Consider the following 25,385-nt stretch of genomic DNA (forward strand, 5'->3'; position numbering starts at 1 on the left):
ATCAGGGTTCTCAGACACACTCTCCCGTCTAAATTCAAATTTGGTTAATTAAATTCTGATTATGCTATTCTATATAGGCTTGTATACTGTGCTCATCACCATAGTGCCTGATCACTTAATTGAGGCACTAACATTCCTGAACTCCAGCTTTATATTCGCTCTTTCTTTGTATGTTTACAAAGCATTCTGAGATATTTTAGACTGAAAAGTACTACTCACATATACATGCAAGATTAATACAATAAAAATGATATTCAGATACTTTTGTGATGAGGTCACATAAGAATCTAGATAAATTATTGTTTCATGGGTTATATTATCTTATCTTATATCTTTAAATACTTGAAAAATTAGTTCATGCTATACAGAAAAAAAAAAGAATATGAAGTGAACATTGAATATGACATTTACAGCATTCCAATGGCAGTGACTTCTGATGGGTTATTTCTCAAAATGTCTATGTCATACATGTTTACTTTTATTTTGTGCAGACTTCATGAAGAAAATTCAGGACACTAACTGCCTTTTACTTTTTTACCCTGAAGTGTTTAAGTATGGATGAAGTTAGTTACATTAGGTGTTGTAGAGGGAACCAGAGGGCCATGTAGTCCTAATATCTGTTTTACGGACATTTGATTAGTATTACCACAGGAAATTTCCCACACATTAGTTTCATTTTTCAACTAAGATACAATGACTACTTCCATTGGCTACATGTCACTTTTGGAGCATAAGTATTTTCTCAAACATCCCCATAACATTAATAGCAAAGTGCTTGGATTAGAAATGCATTTAGTCTGGTGATCTCTTTTCTAAAGATGTTGAATTGGTTTACAAAATGTCTGTGATAACTGGCCTGATCACCATGCACGGTAGAACTCTGCCATAGTTTTAAAAAGATTATGTGCTTTCTTTATGTGTGACTACAAAAATGTGTGTTTAGTGAGGTATGTGAAATTAACAAAAAAGGTTGATTTCCACAAGGCAACTGCCTCCACAAACAGATAGTAATAGCATTACATCAAAAAGTTATGATCAGTCAATAGGTCTGTTTTGATACAATACTTATAATGTAATATTACTAGAAGATTTTGAATGGAAGTTCTGTCATATCACAGAAATGGAAATTTTCCTTTCTAGCTTGTTCATATAGTTTCAGTTGTACTGAGATTATTTTCTCATTTACTCTTAATAATCTCAGTCTGAGTAGTTTTTCTAATTTACTTCACAAGTAAGGATGACTACCTGTCAAATTTTGAAGGACATTGCTTAATTTATGCCTTTTGTCCCAACTGGTATCTAATAAGGAATACTCAAACATTTGATCAGATAAAAAGTTTGTTTTCAAGGCATAATACAAAAGATTATATGCTGTGATAGACATGTACGATTTATAAGACTCTGTGTCATGGAGAAACTATTTTCCTCATATTTTTCCACAAATGTTCCATATTTATTTTAAATGAAGCTGTTCCTCCTAATAAGAATACATCTAGTGAGTAAAGACTATAAAGTATATAGGGCCCAAGACTCAGTCCATACACATACAACTAAGGACACTGGACCAGATTTACAAAGGTATTTAGGTGCCTAAAGATGCAGATAAGCACCTAGTGGGATTTTTCAAAGTGGCTAAAGACACCTAATATGCTAACCCACATTGAGTTCAATGGGCGTTAGGTGCCTAAGATGCTTGAGCACTTGTGGAAATCTCACTAGGTGCCTATCTGCATCTTTAAGCATATAAATACCTTTGTAAATTTAGCCCAATGACATTAACGTATATATAAGAATTAGATAATGATAACAATGTGAGTTTTGTCCAAGCAAGGCCTGAATAAGGATGTAATCACTGGGTCCATTATGAATATAGTCTGAAACCTTTCATTTTAATGAAATTCTGAATGTTCTAAATCACTTGTTTTCTAGAATGGCTGAGGTTGTTGATCTCACAGTGATCATCCCTAAAAGAATGCTAAACATTAAAGAATTACTGTCATTTAGATAAACATATAGAAGCGCACAATATATTGTAGTATACATTTAATTATAAATGACAAGTTGTTGGAGATCCAATTTTGTTGCTGATCATTCCATTCTCATTTGAAGTTGAGACAGGAATACCTAATACATCAGGCTATACTATTATTATACCATCTGCACTAAGGTAGAGCCTTTAAGGCCCGGTCAGGATCAGTACATCTATTGTGGTAGGCAATGCAGAGACAGGTAGTAATTGACATTATTATCAATGTGAAATAATTACCAATAAAGGGGTTCGCATGTCTCTGAGATTGAGCTGTTCAAAGCGAAGTTGGCCATATGGTATGATAATACACACTTTGAAGACCTAGGTTATTATGAAACTGCTGTAAAAAACATTTCGCTCAAATTTCTACTTAACAAGACTATATTTGATAGTAAGGGGATTAATTAAACTGGGTCCATGCTGTACTATCAAATTTATAAATGACATATGAATTTGAAAGCTAGAATATGGTAGCTTTGTCACAAGTTAATGGGAGTTTCCCCTTAGTAAGCAGTACAAGAGCAAGTCTTCTCTTTATTAAAAAAAATTCAATTTTTAAATAGGTTAAATATTAAAGACAACAGTGACCAACAGAAGTTGGCACCAAAGAACTACTGATGAAATTATGTTATTGTTAATCCTTCCTGGGGAGGTAAAGGCCATTTAGAAGTAAATGTGTAAATACATCCACTTTTCATGCAGTTTTAAATGAATGGGAGACTCAGGTTAGAGAAACAGGTTGTCAAAAAAAGTCTCTACTACAATATAACCAGTTTAGAACAAAACTTTTTCACTAGGAGGGTGGTGAAGCACTGGAATGCGTTACCTAGTGAGGTGGGGGAATCTCCTTCCTTAGAGGTTTTTCAGGTCAGGCTTGACAAAGCCTTGGCTGGGATGATTTAGTTGGGGATTGGTCCTGCTTTGAGCAGGGGGTTGGACTAGATGACCTCCTGAGGTCCCTTCCAACCCTGATATTCTATGATTCCATGATTTACATAAGAGAAACTGAATACAGACAAGTGTGTTTAAACAACCTTTTAAAAACAAAACAAACAAAAAACAAACTACCCAATGCCCTTCTTTAACTTTTTTCCCCAACTTCTCCAGATACAGGACTTCTGAACAAGCTATTCATTCCATTTCAAAGGTACAAAAGATCCGAAAGCTAATGTGTGATCCAAAGTCACTCAAACCTTGTCCAGGGTGTAAAAATTGCAAGTATGTGATGAACTGTCCAAAGAAAGAAGAAAAGCAGTTCCTCAGTTCTGCATCACTTAGAAAACCAAGAAGCTAAACAAACTTCAATTAGGAAAATCAGTTCCAGACAAAGGAAAGACATATACTGGGAGATGGGGACTTAAATGAGAGATTATGGAAAATATTGGACTTTATCCACCATAGGGTATAGGGTGAGTGCCCGTTTGCACCATTTGTCCCTCTGGAGGAAGTGGCATTCCAGGATCTGCAATGCATCTCCAAGATGACAGGACCTTTTAAATCAAGACAGAAGTTAGTCCTTAAAGTTCTTCCAAATATTGGCGGTCCCAAACAAACCCTAGTGCAAGTTACAGCAACCTCAGTTCTGCTCTAACTTTTGCTATCAGATATTGGCCTTCACGGGATCACTCTACTGGCCAGGAGCATTGGAGCATGTTGTACTTTGGTCCCAATTCAACTTCCATCCCAGAATGCCCCTTCCTGCTGGGGAAGGGGATAGGAGTGGCTGATACACATAGTACTTCATCTACACTAGAGGAATCCTTAACAGCTACTTTAAGCAGTGTAAGGTCTAAAACTGATCTAATTCCTGAAGCTTGGCTTTATTAAGATAGAAATGAACAATAAAGGGTCTGGGCAATGCTATAGTACTTGTTTCACAAACTACTCAACCTACATGCTAGATCCTCTCTCTGTAAACAGCCACTCCAACCTTCCTTTTATCCAGCTGCAACAATGAGTCAGCAACACGCACAATATTTTCTAGCAAGATCACCACCTTGATGAGGTTTTGCAGGGTAATACTGCTATCCTCTTACAAAGAGATCTTTGTGCAGCATGGTACCTGTGTCAGCAAAAGAAAATCTGGACATCTGAATTACTTCCAGTATGTGCGGTTTTTGTCACTGGTTTCTTTTTGGAGAGGTGTTGACTCACTCAAAAAAATTTTTTTTAAACTAAGCATAGGACTTTTCTAAAAGAACTCAGTTTTAAAATCTGGACCCTTTGTGCAACCTTGCTTCAAAATTCCACTGTTTATCATTACAAAGAATGTGTTGATCAGTCACATAAATCTAATTAAACTATTTTAGTGACCCATATTATGGTAGGGTGCTTGGAGGGCTAGGTGGCCTAGTGGTCAGTGCACCTGAGCTCCAACCCCTTGTCTCCCTGTTAGGGGGCAGTAACAGTGCCTGGTCCCTGCCCTAAAGCTGGGAACATTTGCGCATCTGGGGCCTTAAGTGGGGTATCATAGGGGGACCCAGGCCTCAGCTCAAGTCCAGCGGGAAGTAACAATGGCAGGTTCTTCCCTCTAGAGAACTTAAATCTGCCATTCGGGGCTACTTCCTACCTATGTGCACTTTTAGTTTGGGGCGTGACTCCTGTAGTCCAAACACTCAATAGCTTCACAAAGTCCCAAACAAGCAAGGGCCCTGCAAGACCTGCTGCTTCTTGAAGGAGAAGGACTTACGTACTCTGTGGTCCCTCTCAGGCTTTACCTTCTCGCTGGCTTCCTGGAGAAGGATTCTTCTCTCCTGCAGCCTGACCACCACCACCCCCCGCCTGGGCTTCTGAGCTCCTCTGAACTTGCTCCTCCTGCTGGAGCATGCTCAGCAGGCCTGTAAGGGCAGGGCTGCTTGGCCCAGTATTGCCTTTTAACCTTTCTGGGCACAGGGTGGGTTTTGGATACTCCATCACATGGTTTCTTTAATGCGAATGTATGATAATCACACAAAAATGTAGGATTTTCATATAAGCTAAACTTTTCACACTAAAGAATTAGCTAACTTTTTCCTGTCATTGGTAATAACTTGCTCTAATAAAACTCAACTTTTTCCAACTGCACTATAAAACAAAAACTTAGTTTTTAAATAAGGATTATTGGACCTTTTTTTACATTTTGGGTTAATTTGTAGAGATGTATTAAGGTAAAGAAAAAAACCATACTGTAGTAAAAATGTGGCAATCATTCCTTTGCAGTTTCCATCACCTGTCTTGTACAATATTCCATCATCGTGACAGATTTTTAGTTTTAATTTTTTATGAATTCAACCACCACAAAAAGGCTTTCTGAATATGGGGACTGTGACGGCTTTTTAAAATGTATTTTAATGTGAAGCTTAATATTGATGGAAGTGGCTGGATTGATGATCCAGTGGTGCCACTAGGACGGTTTTTGCCTCCCCTATAATGTTTTTATACTATAGTGTTTTTCTTACAGTATTCTTTTGAGATACTTAGAGGTTCAATTTTTTTCAACTGGTTAAGGGGAGAAAAACTGAGAGTGGTCGGGAGAGGTGAAAGAGCAATGGGGAGAGAGACAGAGGACTTGGAGGAAACAGTGTATGAAGGGGAGATAAGAATACTTCCACTCATCTTCATGGTTGATGCCTGCAAGTTACAACAGCTTAAGTGGCCTACAGTGGGACTCAAGAAAATCCATATCACAAACATGCAAGTATAAGGAATACCCCTAATATGTATACTATTTTATTTACAAGGATGGGGATCAGATAGCTATTTTAAGGGCACAGATGATGCAGTATGAGTGTAAGCGAAGAAGTAATTATCCATTTAGTGTGTATCTAAATTTTTGCTGAATGAACACATTAATGAATTGAGACTTAGAACTGTGTTCACATTGCATCAGCCCTTCTTTGATACACCACAAATAGCATAAGATAAGACATATGCCTGAAGTTTATCTTAAAATAATTATGAGAAACCAGATTATCATCTGGCTTGTCAGTTAGGAGGTCTGTAGAGTTAAAAAAAGGACCATCTGTAGCCTGAGATAAGGCACGAGGTTTTCTCTCATTTGCTGCAGTATTAAAAAAAAGTCATATTTTATCAAGTTAGAACATTTGGCAGCAGTGAATACAAGGCATTTTTGATAAATTAATAAAGCCTTTCTACCCAATCAAGTCTCGGTCTCTGGAGATGTGAAATGGCGATCTGAGTTGTTTTTGGAAAGCTTGTGTTTTGGCATCAGCAGCTTTTCGTGGTGAATTATTTCACAGCTTTTATAAATTTTTGCATTGAAAACAGCTTCACGATGTTAGTTTTAAATTTATTGTGTTACCTGTAGAATATATACATATGTGTACACACACTCACACAAATATATGTATAAAATCATATGAGAGACACAAGGTGAGTGAGATATTTTCTATTGGACCGATTTCTTTAGTGTTGGATGCCTGTCATCAGGGTTTTTTATAGTTGTTTTTGAGTTTCTTACATGATTTCCAGGTAAGCTTTCTGATTTTTTCTTCCAGTGTGTGGGAGCATGTGATGATGTCCTGTCTGAGACGGTCCCTTCTGGAGTGTGTGAAGTGCAGTAAGTGGTTCCTGAGACATTATTTCTATATGTAAACATCTACTAGATGTGGGTTTTACTGAATTCTTAAGACATACCGTAGATGCAGTAATCATAGTTTACTTTTAAAATTATAGATTCTCATCCTAAAATGTTCTGTTAAACCCATAAATTAGGATTTCATGTCAGTGTAAGAGAATTATAGTTCATCATCATAAAATGTGGCTAAAATCTTATTGACAGAAGGGGGTTACTGATTAATTTGAACCCTACTGTACATACATACCAAACCACACAAAGCCCCCAGACTCTCTGCTTCCAACAATACAAACCGAGCAATTATTCAGTGCTACCACTGTTTGCGTTAGCATCTCACCTTTTAAAGCTTACTTTAAGGCAGCTGCAGTCAATGTCTCTCTATATGGACCTGATTCTACTGCGTTTTCTTCACCATATTTTCCCCCTAAAATTTGCACCAATGGTAACAACATCAGGAATACTAGCACAGGTAAAGTGCTTGTAGTTGCTGTTGTTCTAATGACCATGACATCTAGATTGGCTTTGAGCAGGGTTAGGAAACATGGTGGTCAAAATGTTGATGGGTGCGCACAGAGTCCTGTGAACACAAATGTTTCTGTGTTGCTGCTACTGGTGGAGCTGCACCAGAGTCAATGGGAGGAGGTCTGGCTCAATCAGAGTGCTCAAAGGAATGCTCCAGGAAGGGCAGTTTGGCAGCTTTGTTGTATGACACATAAGGATTGTTCTTCAGACTTCTGTCAATTTCACCAGCTGAGATGGCCAGTAGGATCCTTCAGGTGACCAATCTGCTCTGGTTTACAAAAACCAGGACAAAGCACTAACTGCTGTAAAACTGATAGAGACAGTCTCTGAAACTAAGTAGGTCTGGCTCTTAAAGGTAACCATATGTTCTACTTATTTATAAAAACAGAGATTATGCTATTCATTCACATTATCGGACAATGGTGAATATATTCACAGCAGAGAACAGAATTAAATTTTTGTAAGGGTGGAACAGGAGACAGTTGTGGGGCAGGAGATGGGAAAGAAGGAGTTGATGGAAACTTTTATGCAGTCTTGTTTAAAGAGGGTGGGTGGTGGGGCTATTACACTAGGTAACTGCAAGATATGTCTGTACAACATGAAGGTCTTTTGATGAGATCATAACGACAGGAGTGAAGCTTGAGTTGTTTTCTTTGTGATATAATAGAATCCTGATGTAAGTGTATAACCTTGTTCAGTTTTCCAGCATAATGTTTATTTTATTGGATGGATAGCACACAATGGTAAAATAAAAACATGTTTATGAATTTACTAAAACAAAGTATCCCACTGCCTTTGGTGAAAAATTTGGGGATGTTTTCTGCTCTCTAAATTCAGAACTAAAGTCACAAATGGGTTTTTGTCAATAAGTGTGATTTTTACATCTGTCAATAAACATATAGCTAATTGAATTGTAATTGTTTTTAGAAGATTAATGAAAATATTTTTAAAGTGTCTATAAAAATGGAATATTGTGTATTTTAAATTGTCATGTGATTTTAACTGGTAATGTTCTGGTTCAGAATGTTTTATTATTTTTGTATTAATTGTACCACTCATTGGTCGGTGAACCTCAAAGGTTTGGGTTTGTAGAAAAGCGTAACACTTTGCATTGTTCTTCTAAACTTAAACAAATAAATCAAAGCTCACGAGTATGCAAATTTGGACAAAATATTTGACACGTCTCCCATCAAAATAACTGCAAGTGTTAGGTGGTATTCCAACACTACTGGTTGGCTTTGATCACAGATGGAAACTAGAAGTGAAAAAATATATCCAAACATTTCAAAACCTTAAAAGTTTAGTTTTAAAAATGCTTGAGGCTTTGGGGGCTATTCTTTTATCTGAATTGTTTCACCCATCACTAGGATCCATAAAGACATGCAATTAACAAGGTTTACTTCTTTAAATGTAACAGAAATGCTGCATTTTTTCTCTTTTTGGTAATAGTTGGAATATAAAATCATGCCATCATTACCTGATTTCAAGAGAAAAAGCAGAGATTGTGGTGTTAAAAAGTTCGGAAGCAAAGTCGCTACACAAAATAATTAAAATACTTCACACTTAAAAAAAAACTTTGAAAATCATAGCAGAAAGTAGTTGTTCAAGTAATGAAATATTTGCCAAGTAATTTCCTTTTCAAAGTGCAAAATATATTGTGGTTTGTTTCCATTTCTTTCTGGTTGCGCAGATGGTTTAATGTAAGTGGTTAAAAAAGATGTAATTATAATAGTAGCAGATATCCCCTGGTAGATATCCCCAATGATTTGTTTGGTGTCTGAATACTTCACTCCTAGGTGACACCTGGAACTTTACTTAATTAGGGGGTAAAGCCATATTTCTCTGAACCTGAAACACAAAATTGGTGGTATTCAAAGTCTAAAGAGTACCAATGGCATGTCAGCTGACTAGGACAAGGGCAGTCTAGCCTAGAGACCAGAGTGGGCAGCAGGTGTCCTGGTTGAGGTCACAGCCATAGTCAGTAGACAGGAGCCAAAGCCAAGGGTCAAATCAGAAGGCAGGAACCAGATATCAAAGTTGACAGTCAAGCTGGAGTCTTTAGTCAAAAACAAGAGCTAAGGGTCAAACTGGAGGCCAGGAAATGGATACCAGAGCCAGAGTCCGTAGTCAGAGCCAATGGCCAAACTCAGGTCAGGAACTGGAGCGAGCAGGGTATCAGGCAAGAACTTCAGTTGCTTAATGTAAGTAACTTTCTTTTACAGTTCCAAGCCAGCTCTTCCTTCTAGCCAGCACTTGGCCCAAAATGCTCTCCCTTAGCTTTTTCTAAGGGTCATATTATAAATGCTTCTGGCTGTCTCTGGGGTTTCATTGCTGCCTCCTTTGTGTGATTTGGAGGCAATGCTGTCCTTCCAAGGCACATATGCATTTAGGAAAACCCTTCAGATCACATGACTCAACTCCCACTCCAGCCTTACATATGGCAGTATTTTGGAAGTGTCTTCTATTGATTCAGTTGTGTATTCCATAAAGGAGCTTAATTGCTTTTTACATTTTTCTTAAATGAACTGCAGTTGTTGTACCCACCAGTTTATAGATTCAAAGGCCAGAAGGAACCATGGTGATCATCTAGTCTGACTTCCTGTATAAAATGGGCCAGAGAACTTCCTCGAAAAAATTCCTAGAATATATATTTTAGATAAGCATCCAGTCTTGATTTTAAAATTGCCAATGATAGAGAATCTACCACTATCCTTGGTAAATTGTTCCAATAGTTAATTACCCTCCATGTTAAAAATGTGCCCTCTATTTCCAGTCTTAATTTGACTAGCTTCCAGCCACTGGATCATTTTGTATCCTTCTCTGCTAAATTAAAAGCCCATTGTCAAATATTTGTTCCCCATGTAGGTATTTATATACTGTAATCAAGTCACTCATTTGTCTTTTCTTTAAAATAAATAGATTGAGCTTTCTGAGTCTGTCACCGTAAGACATGTTTTCTAATCCTTTAATATTTCTCATGGCTCTTCTATGAATCCTCTCCAAGTTATCAACATCCTTCTTGAATTGCAGACACCAGACAGGACACCATATTCCAGCAGCAGTCACTCCAGTTACAAATATAGGGGTAGAATAACCTTCCTACTCCTTTTGCAGCTTCAACGAGCTTTCACTCAATCTCCAGCATAACAATACCTACTATATTATAATGACATGTCAGGAATCAGGGCCTGCAGCAGAGCTAGTCTCCAGGCAGTCTCCATCAGTAGAGCTGGCCTGCAGCAAGCTGCCTGATTAGCCACACAACCTGACTGGCTGCAGAGGCCAGCAGGCTGGCTCTTAAACCAGCAGTAGCAGCAACTTGTTGGCTTCTCAACTCTCATACCCATGGTTTAAATTCTATAGAGTATTTCCCGGAGCCCTCCACAACCTCCTCCGTCCCCCAAACATGCTATAAAAACTCTGGGGGGGGGGGTGTGAAAATGTTTACTGGAGCTCCACTCTGGACAGATCCAGCTCATACATACCACTATGCCCGCTCCTGCATTACCTGATTCCTACGGCTCCTACCTTCCACCCAGTCTTGCTTCTGTCCTGCCTCTGCCTTGGACCGCTCCTTGCTTGATACCCTTCCCATTCAAGGTCCTGCCCTCTGGTTTGACTCTTGGCTCTGGCTTCTGATTAGGGACTTTGGCTCAACCCTTGGTTCTGGTATCTGGTTTATGCCTTCCGGTTTGACCCGTGGCTTTGGCTCCTGACTACGGCTCTGATCCCAATCATTAGGCCTGCTGCACAGACCACCCTCATCCTGGTCAGCTGACAGATTGAGAATCCCTTAAAATTGGGGCCAGGCCTCTCCATGCTAGCATGCACCCTACTAAGACCTCAGTGGAACTGAGAGATGCCATCCAGAACTTGCAGGTGCAAGTAACCGCACTGCAATCACAGAATGCTGGCTCCTTCTACTCCGCCCCTCCTAGAAATGAAGATTCCACTGCCCAACAAATCTGATGGTGATTGGGATAAGTTTCAGGGGTTAGCTCCTGTTCCTCCGATGCTCCCAATCATTCCCCAGGGATCAGGCCCATCTGGGGCTCATCTTACATTTGTTGACTGGGGAGGCCTTGGCCTGGGCTTCTCTGCTCCTGGAACAGTCCATCCCCCTCTTGCAACAGTTAGAGGACTTCATTCAGGCTATGTCCATTATCTCTGGTGACCCCAACCATGTGTGGACCGCCAAAGCAACCCTTTGGGCCTTACAGCAGAGAGGCTGTCCTGTAACCAAGTACACCGCTGAATTTTGTTGTTTGGTTTGTGACACCAGGTGAAATGAGGCGGCACAGCACCACCATTTCTGCCTGGGGTTAAATGAGGAGATGAAGGCTGAGCTTGTGCGGGGTGGAACCTCAATTAGGTTTGGACAATCTGATTGAATTGTGCATCAGAATTGACAATCCGGGCATGAGCATACCTTGAGTTTCTGGAAGCTTCCATTCCCTGTCCCCCTAACATCTCAGATACATAGGACCAGCCTTAGGAAGCGGCAAGCAGGGCAATCACCCAGGGCCCCAATGCCACAGAGGGCTAACTTACATGCTTCAGCCCCACCACCTAGGGCTCGAGGTTCAGCCCTGCCGCCTGCAGCTCAGACTTCAGACAAAGCTCACAAGTGAAAAACAAGCTCAAATATCACACTGAAATGTAAGTATAATATTTAGATCCCAATCGAATTATTTTATAATTATATGGTAAAAATGAGAAAGTAAGCAATTGTTAGCAATAGTGTGCTGTGACACCTTTGTATTTTTATGTCTGATTTTATAAGCAAGTAGTTTTTAAGTGAGGTGAAACTTGGGGTACACAAGACAAATCAGACTCCTGAGAGGGGTATAATAGTCTGGAAAGGTTGAGAGCTACTGGCCTAGAAGGACCAGGCAGGACAGAACTGTAGTCTGAGGGCTCCGTTGAAACTGGGCAATGAAGTCTCACATCATGTGGAATCTGTCCTGGCAGAAGAATGTTTTGGCTGCACTAGAGTCTGGAATGACTTCAATAAATTTTATAATTTGTGTTGGAACTAAAATGGATTTTTTTTGTGCAGGGATGGTGTGGGTCTCTACCTAGAGACTATTGATTTTGAGAGTATCAATGACTCTGGTTCTGAATATACAGCCAGGTCATCAAGGACAGTATATTCAGAGCTAATGGTTGGGGAGCTTCTGCCTCTTGATGGAGCCAATGATGCTGAGTTAGGCTGGATGGTGAGCACCAGTACCAAGTCTTTCACCTTGCTGTGGTACAGTACCATTGGTCCAGTCGACAATTGCTCCTTTGCTGGTATAGGGATCTGTCCCAGAATCCTACCTCTTCTTAGGTCAGCAGTTTTGGGACACTCTTAGCTCTCAGTATTGGTGGTATGGATCCATGCTCCCTGTGAGCTCCTGACACTCCCATATTAGGGTGCAGAGTCTCACTAGATTTGGAGGGTATAGGGGAGGCAGTTCACCACTTGGGATGGGGATTTCCCTGCTTCTTATGAGGGTGCTTGACCTTTCGCCCCTCCTGTCTTTGCCTGTTATAGTCCTTAGGCCTGGTATCTGATGATCTGTAGCCAGAGAGTGTCAGACCAGGAAGGACACCATTAGGTGCCTCTGGCCAATGTGCAGGGAGGTCAGACTGGGGCTCATCAACCACTCCCTCGGGTGTCTTCAGAGCCAGAATTCACAAGATGGCTGGGTTCGGGGTAGAAAAGAATGAATGCAAAAAAAGAACATTTCACTGGAAGGGATGTATGACTCCCCAAGGCAACATAATCAAGACTCGTATAAGTCACTCCCTGGGAAGACCTGGGGGCAGGCCATGCAGGACTTCAAGCCAGGGATCTTAGGCATATTAAGTACCCCAAAAGAGAGGGGTAACAGAGAGGAATGCCCCTCTGATTCCAAAAACACTTAACTTACTAAGTACTAAAACTATCTACCTACCTAGAAAAGAGTAGAACTATTTCCAAAAAAACCCTGATTTAGAAGCAGGAATGCTGAGGGACTCTGTTTCAGACCTTAATCGGCAGAAAGGAAATAGGTCTGCACTTCCCCTTATGCCCTTGGTTCAGCACACGAGGAGGCATAAGGTGCAGGTGTGGACCAATGGACACTGCAAGTGAAAAATCTTCTGGTCTAAGGCACATGGAACTCTTGTGCACCCTCAGTGGAATACACATAGGTGATCACCATTCAAAGTAGCAGCCAAGAAACGATCACCAGCTGTTTGACAGGGACTCGGGATTTTATATTCATTCTTTATAAATAAAGAGAACTGTATCAAAGATATACTTGACTTCATCATCAATTTCCCCCCATAATGGAACAACTCACAAGACCCCAAATATTGGCTAACTGCTTGGATCAAAAGGGGTAACAGTATATTTGAGATAAACATGAGTAACAGATAGGTCACTCTGACAGCATCATGTAAATAAGTTTTATGAACACTAGTATGCCCCATCTGCCTAAACAAAATTAATGCATTATCTGCCACTCTTGAACTTCGGTGGTGAGAAACTGTTAGCAAACTAGTTCATATTTTAACATTAACTGAACGTTGCTGAAAATAACAGCTCATCTGATGCAAAATGTATTTTCCAGATAAGTAAAATATGCTCAGTGTTTCTTGGCAATAGCTCACTAGAGCCTAATCCACAACTTCCTGTCTATGTAGCCAAAATCTCAAAGGAATATGGCCTCACTGTACCAGCTGGATTTAAGCTTTATCTTCAGATACTGTACCTCAGTATTTACATTTGGGTGTTTTGTTTGGAAAGAACGCTGCAGATTACAAAGCATTACAAAAATTTGACTCCTTTGATATGGTAGACCAAAAGTTTTAAATGGTCAAAGTGAAGACCAGATCTTCTATTTGTAAAAAAAATAATTTGCGAGACACCCGCAGTTGTCACATCTTGGTCAAATTTATTACATATTTAAATATAAAATATGTATATATTATTTATGTATATATACACATTCCATCTCAAATCTAGGACATGATTTTTGACCATGTTATGCATCTTCAAGTGATAATGTAAATAATATTATAGTAAGCTAAATTTAGTTTTCTTCCGTTTTCCCATACATATAATCATTCTAACTGTACATTCCCCCCCAACTCCTCATTACTAATATGTTTTTATAAAAAATACAAGATTATTTGTTTTACCAATAGTTCTCACAAAAAGCTGCCACCGTTTTATCTTTAGGCAACTTAGTGTACACATTTTTTTAGAAACTTTTAATCAATCCTATCTCCCAAACTTAGATTGAGATCCTTTACATTTTGAAAATGTGTCTATACATTGCAAACTTTTCCATGGTTGACTAGCAAGAACATTAACAACTATTTTGAATTCACTACTTTTTACTGATGCAGAAACACTTAGAAACACTAAGGCCCAGGTCATGCTCTTCATTATGCTTATACAGAGAAATGGAGTAATTCCATTGAAATCAATGTTATTACTTAGGCATAATGGTGGTTTAACAACAGTCTGGCCCTAATTACTTAGAATATTTTAATCACCTGAATTCTATTAATATAATGATATGCCTTCTATATTGTACAGTCATACGCTAATATTTTGCTTAAGTTAAGTGTGTAAAAAAGGGTCCAACCAATAGTAGACTCATACCTCATTTACTTCATGGTCATCTTCACCACATACCCTTTCATCATTTTAACTGATTCTGCTTCTCTTTGTTGTGGCGCAATCTGTCAACATTATTTTAAAGTGCCAATATTGCATAAGTGTGTTTGCACTTCAAAGATAACATACAAGGCAGCACTGGAAGCAAAATTTGCCTAACAGATCTTTGAGGCATCAGTGAAGTGCATGATTATTTTTAAAGTTTGATATATTCAATCTGGCATATGAGTAATGAAAAATATACAGGATTAAGAGCATGCATAAATAGAAATACAGTGGTAAAAGGGGGACAGTCACAGGGGTTTTCCTAAATAGTTAACATTACAAGGAATGTTCCATAATTGAGCGTTGTTACTGTATCTGGCTAGCTACTACTGGAACTAGGTGGGCCAGATCAAAGTTCAAACCAGTAAAATTCCTAGTGTTATTCAGATGTAATATGACTGAGTTTCAGTCGTAGTGTTTCAGGTTGAGGATCCAAGGAAAGGGCTTCCAGATTTCTTTGAGAGTTCAATAATACATGGGAAAGTAGTTCCCCTTAAAAGATATATAACCAAAGAACTGAGAGCACAGTGCCAGCTTGGATTAGGAAACAAAAGAAATTTAGGAAGGAAATTACTACATGATGTCATTAACTTTGATACTGCTGAAAGCATTGTTCACTATTGGTGAACTTCATCCTACCACCTGACACACACAGAAAAATTACTGCTGTTAAAAAAATGGAAAGTTTTTATCAACAGGGTTCTTAGACATAATGGTCTAGTCTGAGATCCCCTTCCTCCCAGCTGGTGACCTGTTACTCATGTGAGTAATTCCACTGATTTCAATGACACTACTCATGTGAAAAACTGCTCAATTGGAGTGTAGAGGAAACAATGTGTTTCATTATGACTATATCAAATTGAATGTAAAAAGCCACCATTAATGCAACATAGATTCTCCCCTGAGTCTTGAGTTCTGTTCAGTGAAGAAGAGTGTGGGGAGAATCAGGGAACAGAAGGCAGCTCCCTGATCTTGTGGGCTGATTTATACCAGCTCCAGTATGAGCTAGAGAAGTCTGGGGGTTAATTTAACTTATACTAGGAGTGCATGGTCTCTATGGGTATGTCTACACTGCAATAAAAGACCCGCGGCACAGCCACAGCTGGCCCAGGTCAGCCGATAGGGCTATAAAATTGTAGGGTAGACATTTGGGCTCGGATTGAAGCCCGGGCTCTGAGATCCCAGTGTGGGTCTCAGAGCCCAGGCTCCAACCGCAGCCCAAACATCTACACTGCTATTTTTCGCTCTCCAACCAAGATGTGAGAAGTACTTTTTGGGGTAGGGGGAAGAAATAAACAAGTTGTGCTCAGCTCCTGGATTCTTTTACTTTCCAGATATTGTTTCCTTTAAATAGATATTTTAAATTACTCTGTGACAACTGTTGCCTAGCCTAAATATTAGGCTACATTTTACATTTTATTACATTTTAGCTATTCCTTCCTGCTTCTTGACACACTGATAGTCAATGGAATAAAATTCAATCTGTAATACAACATAAATGATGACTCTAATGATAATAAAACCTAATGTGTGGGTAAGGTCTTTTGTTGCTTTAACAATATTAACTAAAAATTAATCTACAATAAAGTTTAGGCCAAAATGTACAAAAAAATCACAAGCTTATTTTTGGCTCAGGATATTTCCTATGCAGACAGAAGTTACTTCATAGAATTTGTCTGTTTCTCATTCTCTTCCCACTTAATTCTCTTACAGATTCACTCGTACCCCTATACAAATGGGCCATGGGCCAGCCCTCTATATTGCTCTTGCTAGAAATCAGGAGTGAAATTCCGGTCACACCAAAGTCAACAACAGTTTTCCAGTGATTTGAATAGGACCAGAGTTTCACCCTAGAGCTTCTCCTTTAATCTCTTGCAGCACACAGTCCTAACCTGAAACTCTGAACATACTCGCCCAGCCTCCTTCCTAACAGATCTGGCCCTCTGACAAGTAATCTGCTCAATTACATGTGCTTTTAATACTCTTTGAACCTTTGCTGTGAACAAAATTACACATGATGACATTTGGTATCATAGGAATAAAGATAGTCTTCTAATTGAAACCCAGTTGTCTTCAGGACCTGTGTAAGCTCGAAAGCTTGTGTCTCTCACCAACAGAAGTTGGTCCAATAAAAGATATTAGCTCACCCACCTTGTCTTTCTAATATCCTGGGACCAACATGACTACAATAACACTGCATACGACTTAACATGTAATTTAAAAACTCACACACCTTTACAGTTCCCCTCTGAATTTGGCCCTGTGATGGGGTATATAACCCCACTCAGGGCTCAAAGTGGATAAAAGGCAATACTGGGCTCAGGTAGCCCCGCCCCTCTGGACCTGCCAAGAATGCTCTGGCTGTACGAGAGCGTTAAAAGGCGCTCAGAAACCTAGCCAAAAGGGTGGTGGACAGACTGTAGGAGAGGTGAATCCTTCTCTAGGAAGCCACACAGAAGATTGGGTCTGAGAGGTGACTACAGAGCAAGTAAGCCCTTCAAGCAGTGCCTTCTCCAACCACAACCCCTTTGAGAGCCAGCGCCTCGAGCTCATTTGGCCTCTTTGGGGAAACTATTGACATTTTGGACTATAGGGGTCATACCCCAAACTGAAGAAACACATAGGTAGTAAGTAGCTCAAGGCAGCAGATTTAGACTCTGTGCAGAGAAGACAACGTTGTGTTGCTTCTCACAGGGACTTGGGTACCCCCACCATGCCTCCGTTAACAGGAAAGGGCCAGATCTGAGTGGAAGCCAAAACCTCCTGGCCAAGGGTCACGAACCAGACATCTCTATTCTAAAGATAAATGATGTCACATAGGAAGTAACAATGTGACATTAACAATGGTGGTAGAAAGTGAAGCTGGGGTTTGGTTAATTGTGAGCAAACCTGCAGATGAATCAGTCTCCTGAGGTTGGAATAGCATCATTATACATGAGTAGGTATGGATATGGACAGATCTTGGTGTCTACTCTGCAGAAATAAAACTGCTAGAAACATGCCCCCCTGAGCATTTTCCTGTCATGGGTTAATTATTGGGTGACAGTCACAATATCAGCATATACTCTTTCCAGCCTCCCCCATAAAAGGGGGTTTGTCTGGAAGCAAGAAGGGCATGGCTGAGGCATCCCTGGCTGCCAGGTCAGCACTTGGGGGGCTGCTGGCAGCTGGCACAAAGTATAGCAATCCTGAGGCCTCTCTACTTTATGCTAGGGATTGGAAGATTGTAGGGGAGGAGGCATAAAAGATGATTTAACAGTACATTTGCTTTGTCTCCCATACTGTGCTGAGCACAACTCATACGTGTTCCAGCAGCTGGACCAAGATGTTGTATATGACTATATCATACTCTTCTGGAAGGTTGGGAACATTTTCTGTTGATACTTTAATTTGACACAGAAGTTGTCTGTCTTTTCTTTTAATAATTTATCCGCTGTTTGCTAAGACCCAGATTTCTCTGAGCTGTTCCAAGGACTATAAGATATGGGATGTGATTTATTCCATCTTGTATTTGTTTTATTTGGTGTAGCCTTATTTTAATTTCAGGACTTTTCTTTGTGATACATTCCTTAATTGCTACTGCTAAGATTTTAAATAGATGGTGTTTTGAAGTGTGTGTGTGTGTGTGAGAGCGCGAGAGAGAGAAGGGACCTTCCTATAATGTGTAACATTTTTATCAAACCGTTATTTTACAAGCTCTTGTATATCATCCAAGACCAGAATTTTCTGTCCCTCAATAGTCAATATTGTCTCTTATTTTCCCGCACATTTGTGGGTACTTTCTCTCCAGTTCCTTTAGTTAGTTTAGTCCTCTCTACAGCATTCCCCCGTGATTGCTTCCCTCTCTCCAGCTTGCCAGGTGTCTGACTCCCCACAACTGCCTTTCCTTCAGGGACCCCAACAGATCCTATTCCTGCACCTCTAGCTTCTGTTAGCAACTTCCCTGCCCTTTTGCCCAGTCAACCCTCTCCCTCCCCAATCCACCAGTGATCTGCCTCTCTATGGGTCAGGAGTCTTTTTAAGTGGACTTTCGCTATAAAGCTGAACAGTTGTGTAGTCTAGTGTATAGTATTCTCCCTCACCACTAAAATGTAAATATTTCTAAAACTACAACACTATTCAATAAAATATCTAAACTTGTAAGAAATACTCTAGAGTACTTTATTATCAATGTGCTATGCAATGAGAAACTTCTACACATCCCTGATAGTAGCAATCACATTTAACCATACTCATGTGGTGTACAGCTGTGGCTTGCTGGCAACACATGTAATCTTGCAGAGTCCCTTGATTAAACTAAGTTGTCCTTGTGTAGCTTTGTTCACTTATGGAAAGCTTTTTTTAAAACAAAAAAGATCACCCCCCCACCTTTTCACAGCTGTCATGTGTGCTTAGAATAGTTTCATTGGCATAAACAAGTTTATCTTCCGCAGAATGTGAAGTCTTACACTAACTGAGACACAATGTTTGTGCTTTCTATTAAAATCTGTGTTCTCCCACCGGCTTGTCTGCCTGATAGATGTAGAGCAGCAGTTCTCGAACTGGGGGTCAGGACCCCAAAGTGGGTCACGACCCCATTTTAATGGGGTTGCCAGGGCTGGCTTAAACTTGCTGGGGCCCAGGGCTGAAGCCCAAGCTCTACCACCTGGGGCCAAAACCGAAGCCCGAGGGCTTCAACCCTGGGTGGCAGGGCTCAGGTTACAGCCCCCTTCCCTAGGGCTGAAGTCCTGGGGCTTCAGCTTTGGCCCCCCTGCCTTTGCCCCCCTTCTTCCCTCCCAGAGCAGCGGGGCTTGGCCGGCTCAGACTTCTGTCTCCCCTCCTCAGGTCATGTAGTAATTTTTGTTGTCAGAAGGAAGTTGCGGTGCAATGAGATTTGAGAACCCCTGATGTAGAGAAACAGATGAGAACTACATAAGCAAATGAAGACACTTTGTAATGAATTAACGGAGAGAATCCCTCTTTCCCTGTGTCTCACTGAGGAAGTTACAATTGGCTGGGTCATTCCAACTATTGGTTCATGAGGTCAAAGTCCCTGGCACCAGCAGCAGGACAGATCTACAGATCTGAAGTCTGCTCCCTCCAGTAGTTCAAGAAAGCCCAAAGCCAAGATATTCAAAAGTAGCCAGCGCGTTTTGGATGCCTCACTTTTGGGTGCCCAACTTCACATTTGTCTGGGGCCTGATTTCCAAAAAGTATTGAGGAACCAGGCCCTGAAAATCAGGGTAGTTGTCCTTTTAAATGTTGGCCTACATTTGGCAAAATTCAGAGCATAGTACAGGTTGTATTTATATGGTTAATGCTTTGGATAGATCTCTGAATCCATTTAATAGTTGGGAATTAGACCGTTATGATTCTATAAGCGTGCAGGATGTTCTGTTATGCCTTTAATTTAAAGGCTCATTCTGTTAATTTTTGAATTGTTTTATTGATGTGTGGCATTCTAACTTTAGTAATGAGTGATATAAATTTTAAATAACTAAAGTCTTGTCTAAGTACTATCTTGATATTCTTTTTTAAAAACTTTGCTGATAAAAGATTACTTTTATAAGCTGCATTTTCTTTTATTATTACTATACAGTAACTTCTCACTTAACGTCCTCCCACTTAACGTTATTTCAAAGTTACGTTGCTGCTCCATTAGGGAACATGCTCGTTTAAAGTTGGTGCAATGCTCCTTATAATGTTGTTTGGCTGCCTGCTCTGTCCACTGCTTGTAAGATTTTGTGGAAGAGCAGTGACTTTACAAGGGAGCATTGCACAAGTTCCTCTTCTCTGCCTCCTCCCCCTCCCTCCCAGCAATTCCCCCACTGCCAAACAGCTGTTTGGCGGCACTTAGGACTTTCTGGGAGGGAGGGGAAGGAGCAGGGAAGCGCCATTTCTCCATTCCTCCCCTCCCTCCTAGAAAGTCCTAATAGCTGTTTGGCTTAGGACTTTCTGGAGGGAGGAGGGGGAGAAGGAGCGGGGATGCGGCATGCTCCAGAGAGGAGGTGGAATGGGGGTGGGAAGAGGTGGGCCTGGAGTGGAGCGGGGATGGGAAGAGGCAGGCCTGGAGCATCCCCTGGCAAAGTCAGCACCTGTTCTTCTCCAGGTAAGCTGCCACTGCTGCTGCTAAGGTGCTTCCTAGCGTCCTTGCCTGCAGCGGGCTGTGCCTGTATGGGGTAAGCCAGGGGCACTTCCCAACCACAGTACAGTACTGTACAGTATATAATGCTTTTTGTCTGCCCCCCAAAAATGTCCTTGGAACCTAACCCTCTGCATTTACATTAAATCTTATGGGAAAATTTGATTCATTTAACATCGTTTCACTTAAAGTTGCATTTTTCAGGAACATAACTACAACGTTAAATGAGGAGTTACTGTACTTAAATGAAACTTTACTAACAAGATTTAAAATATTTGCATTTGACTACATTGGACAGAAGGATTTGGGCGAAAGTACACATCTAGTCTAGAGACACATTGGGCCAAATTCTGCTCTCACATGCATCAGTGAAGCCCCATTGAAGTCTATGGGATTGCATAGGTGGGAGGGAAGAATTTAGCCCAATGACATGAGGAGAGAACATACTGAACCTTGAATGGCACGTCATATGCAAGTTTAACAGTAGGTCTCTTTCTTTTAATGCAGCTGTCTTCTTTGGATTCAGCAAGGCAGAGGTGGTAGCATTCCTCTAGACCAAATTGCAACATAAGCTTTGGCTAAGACCCACATTTCCTAACGAAGATAGAGTACCATTACAAACTGTTTCAAAGATGTATGGGCTGCTGAAACAACTTCTTCTCCAGCTAAAGTAGTGGATATAAAAAGGCTGAGTTTGACAGATCTCAAGTCATTGTGGATGAAGGATTGGAGACTTGGCATAAAAGACAGACCAGGTTGGGAGAAACATGTAATGGTCTTTCTCTCAGCCTTCTCTGGTTCATCAGCCAGTTTAACAACTGAATTGGAACATGAAGCTCACGTTATTGGGAAAACTAAGCTAGAGAAGGTTCTAGAATGGATGAATAGGTGCATAGAACTTACGACGTTTTCTCTGTTCCTTAAAAAGCATGTTTTTGTAAGTCTGTATCTATCCTTGGCCATTCTAGTGACATTGGAATATCTGCACAAGAATTTTCCAAATCATCTTGATGTCTCGCTGTTCCCAAATGGAAGAACCAGAACTACTGGTGCAGAAAACATTTTTGAAAGAGAAAGTAGCTAAGGACATAGAGGTGTGCAGTGATTGGGATAAAATACAATATGGTTTTACAAAAGATAGCTCGTGCCAGATCAACCTGATCTCCTTCTTTGATAACTGATTTTTAGACAAAGGAAATGTAGTAGATCTAATCTGCCTGGATATCAGTATGGCATCTAATACAGTTCCAAATGGGAAATTATTAGTTAAATTGGAGAAGATGGGGATTCATATTAGAATTAAAAAGTGGATGAGGAATTAGTTAAAGGAGAAAGACTACAGTGAGTCATACTGAAAGGTGAACTGTTAGGTTGGAGGGAGGTTACTAGTGGCAGAGATTCTGGGGGTGTGGGGGTTCACCTTCCTCTGCAGCATGGGTGAGTGAGGTTTTGTGGCCTGATATGTGCAGGAGGTTAGACTAGATGATCATGACGGTCCCTTCCAGCCTTAGAGTCTAGGAGTCTATAATCTCTGTAAAAGGATTTTTACAACTCAGTGGCACTTTTTACTCCTTGAAGTTTAGTTTCTTGGGAAAGCTTAAAGTAGATAGAAGGTGGACAAGTATCCCCCTCAGACACAAAGTATGTATTTCTTTAAAGGGCTAAACAGTAACTGTCTCAAAACTAATGAGCCATGCATCCTTCTAGTTTTGGCACGTTGGTAAATTAGTGCAGACAAAAAACTGAACTGGCCGCAGAGAGACAAACCATTCTGAGTCGAAGACCCCTTTGGTGCAACTGACTTCACTTCAATGGGATCACAGATATTAATTTGGCCCCATGTCCTAAAATCACATAATTCAAGCTCTGACAAGCTACTGCAGAGTCTTAATGTTCAATGTACTATTTATGATATTGAAAAAAATGCATGTCTATATAAGGATAACCTAAGATTGATTTAACACCAATCAAAGCCAAAATCAGTAAATAAAAATCTGAAAAAGAATTTTCCCTGACTTTACAAAAACTGGCTTGCTTGTGGGAAAATGACATGTCGATGATGATTAAGTGAACAGTCACTGGTGACCCAATACATCAGAAGAATGAAGTTTTCACACAGATTTTTTTTCTAAATTGAAATCTCCAGATGTGACCACTAGGAGAAATATATTGTGGTAGAAGCTAGTAAAGGATAATTCATTTTTTCAGACACATCCAAAGTTATCTGTAGCCAGTTCTGAATACTATGGTGATTTTAGCACTAACTTCAACTATCTGAGAAATCTACAACCACGTTTCCCAACTGGCAGCTGTACAGATAACTTCATGCATGCAGGTCAGCAGAAAATTGATATGATGCTTTCTATGGCTCCTGTGCAGATCTATCTGTGAGAAGGGAGTCTGAGAACACAGAAGTGACAGGCTCCCTATACTCAGTTCACATACTGTTAGCTGGCCCTAGACCCAGTATAACCCACAGTAGCCCAGAGCTGCAATTGCAGGGGAAGTCCAGCTCAACACCAAGCTGGAGTGTGCTCAGTGTGGACAGAATCTTTGGGTAATTTAGCTGCTAAAATCTAAGACTCTGTCAGCATGTTCCAATGTCAGTTACTCAAAGGCTTATATAACTTGGCTGTTTAACCATTTATTGCAGATCTGAAGTTGGTCCAAATAGTTTACAGTGTACGACTTTTCCCTCTGTATACTACAGTTTGAGTCAAACACAAAATTAATAATAAAAATCCACCTATCACCCTCTGTACCATAGGTTACATCATAAACATCATAGTCATATTGCAACTGAAGCACATGCATATTCAAGAATGCAAAGATGCACAGTGTATGGACTGGTGAGACATCAAGTGTGATGACATCCGTCTCCATAATACATTCATCTACAGATACAACCTTTACATCTATTACAGAATTAGTCATAGCAATTATACCTGCACTTTAAGGCATACATTAGCACATAAATCTTTTTTGCTCCTTTAGCTCATAAAATAAAGAAAGTAAAATCCTTGACCCTACTATTTCTCTAACTTTGTTCTGGCACTCAAATACTAACACTTTTACTAGAAACACTGCTCAGAGAGTGATATATTATTCCCATTGCAATGATGGGTAACTGAGGCATAAGAAGCAATTATGTAAATTGCCTGAGATCTCCCAAAAAGTCTGTGGCATAGCTGGGCATAGGACACAACCCAGATATCTGGAGTCCCAGTCTAGTTATTGCCAGAGAAAAGATATCTAAGTATTGATGCCAAGGGTATATGATGTGGTGCAGCATAAAGGACGAGGCTGGCTATATAAGAATAGCAGTCATTTATCTGTATATAGAAAAAATGGAAAGTGCTAAACATTTAATCCATTAAATAGTCCAATAAATTCTATAAAAAAGGACCAAACATAAAAATGAGACAATCTGTCAAAGATTAACCATAGACATTAGCAGTTTGTATTAATGTAGCACTTGCCAAATCCAGATCAAAACTCCATTGTGCTAGGCACCGCAAAAACACTTAGTTTAAAGGACAATTTTAATCCTTGAAAATAAGTCCAGAAACAACTTAAATTTCTTCTAATGCAAATTTCTCATATATTAAGAGCACAGTAATCATAGACCAGGGTTTCTCAAACTTCAATGCACCGTGGCCCCCTTCTGACAACAAAAATGACTACATAACCCTAGCAAGTCTAAAACCAGCCCTGGTGACCCCATTAAAACAGGATCACGACCCACTTTGGGGTCCCGCCCCACAGTTTGAAAACTGCTGCCGTAGATAAACTAGTGAAGGATAACATGCTACCAGAATTATTAAAATGTACAATTCAGGTATTACTGAATTCATTAGTATTATTTTCATACGGACACTAACCTAGACTTGCTGCACCATCTTTTCATAACCGTCGAGTATGTTATTATAAATAAGCTTTAGCTTTGCTGTAACAAATATTTGGTGTTTTGTTTTTGTTTTTTTTTATTTTTTTAAACACTGCACAGGCAAAATGTAACCAGATAAAAAGGGGTGTGTGTGTTTTGTTTGTTTTACTGATAAACTCATTGTTGTGACAAAAGTGGATAAGGAGCCACAGCATCTGAGAAAGACATTTTGCCAGCATATTACTGGGGGATGGCAATGTGGTTAGAACCAACTTTAAGGATGTCTGTGCATGGAATCACCTCTTCCAAGAAATCCCTTCTCCCTCTGCTATTGCATCAGCTTATTACTGGAAACAAATGTAGCTAGAATCCCCTATGATGCTCACTTTTGCCTCTTTATTTTTAACCCATCTATAAACCATTCAAAGCTCGCTTCTTTTACAATGACAGTTCAAACAATATTTCTCCTCCTGTAAAAGGAGGAAAGACGAAAGGAGGGTGAGAAATGGAAAACCTGCAAAGCAAATATTCTAGAAAAGTATCTTCAGC

The 25,385-nt window shown here is 40.0% G+C and overlaps 1 protein-coding gene across 1 annotated transcript in view; it reads right to left on the reverse strand.

Moving 5' to 3' along the window:
• The window catches only part of WDR27 (WD repeat domain 27), a 189,381-nt gene that overhangs the window by 42,110 nt on the left and 121,886 nt on the right, over positions 1 to 25,385 (reverse strand). The window lies entirely within an intron of this gene.

Source organism: Lepidochelys olivacea (genome assembly GCF_965140295.1).
Source record: "Lepidochelys olivacea isolate rLepOli2 genome assembly, chromosome: 3".
Lineage (NCBI taxonomy): Eukaryota > Metazoa > Chordata > Testudines > Cheloniidae > Lepidochelys > Lepidochelys olivacea.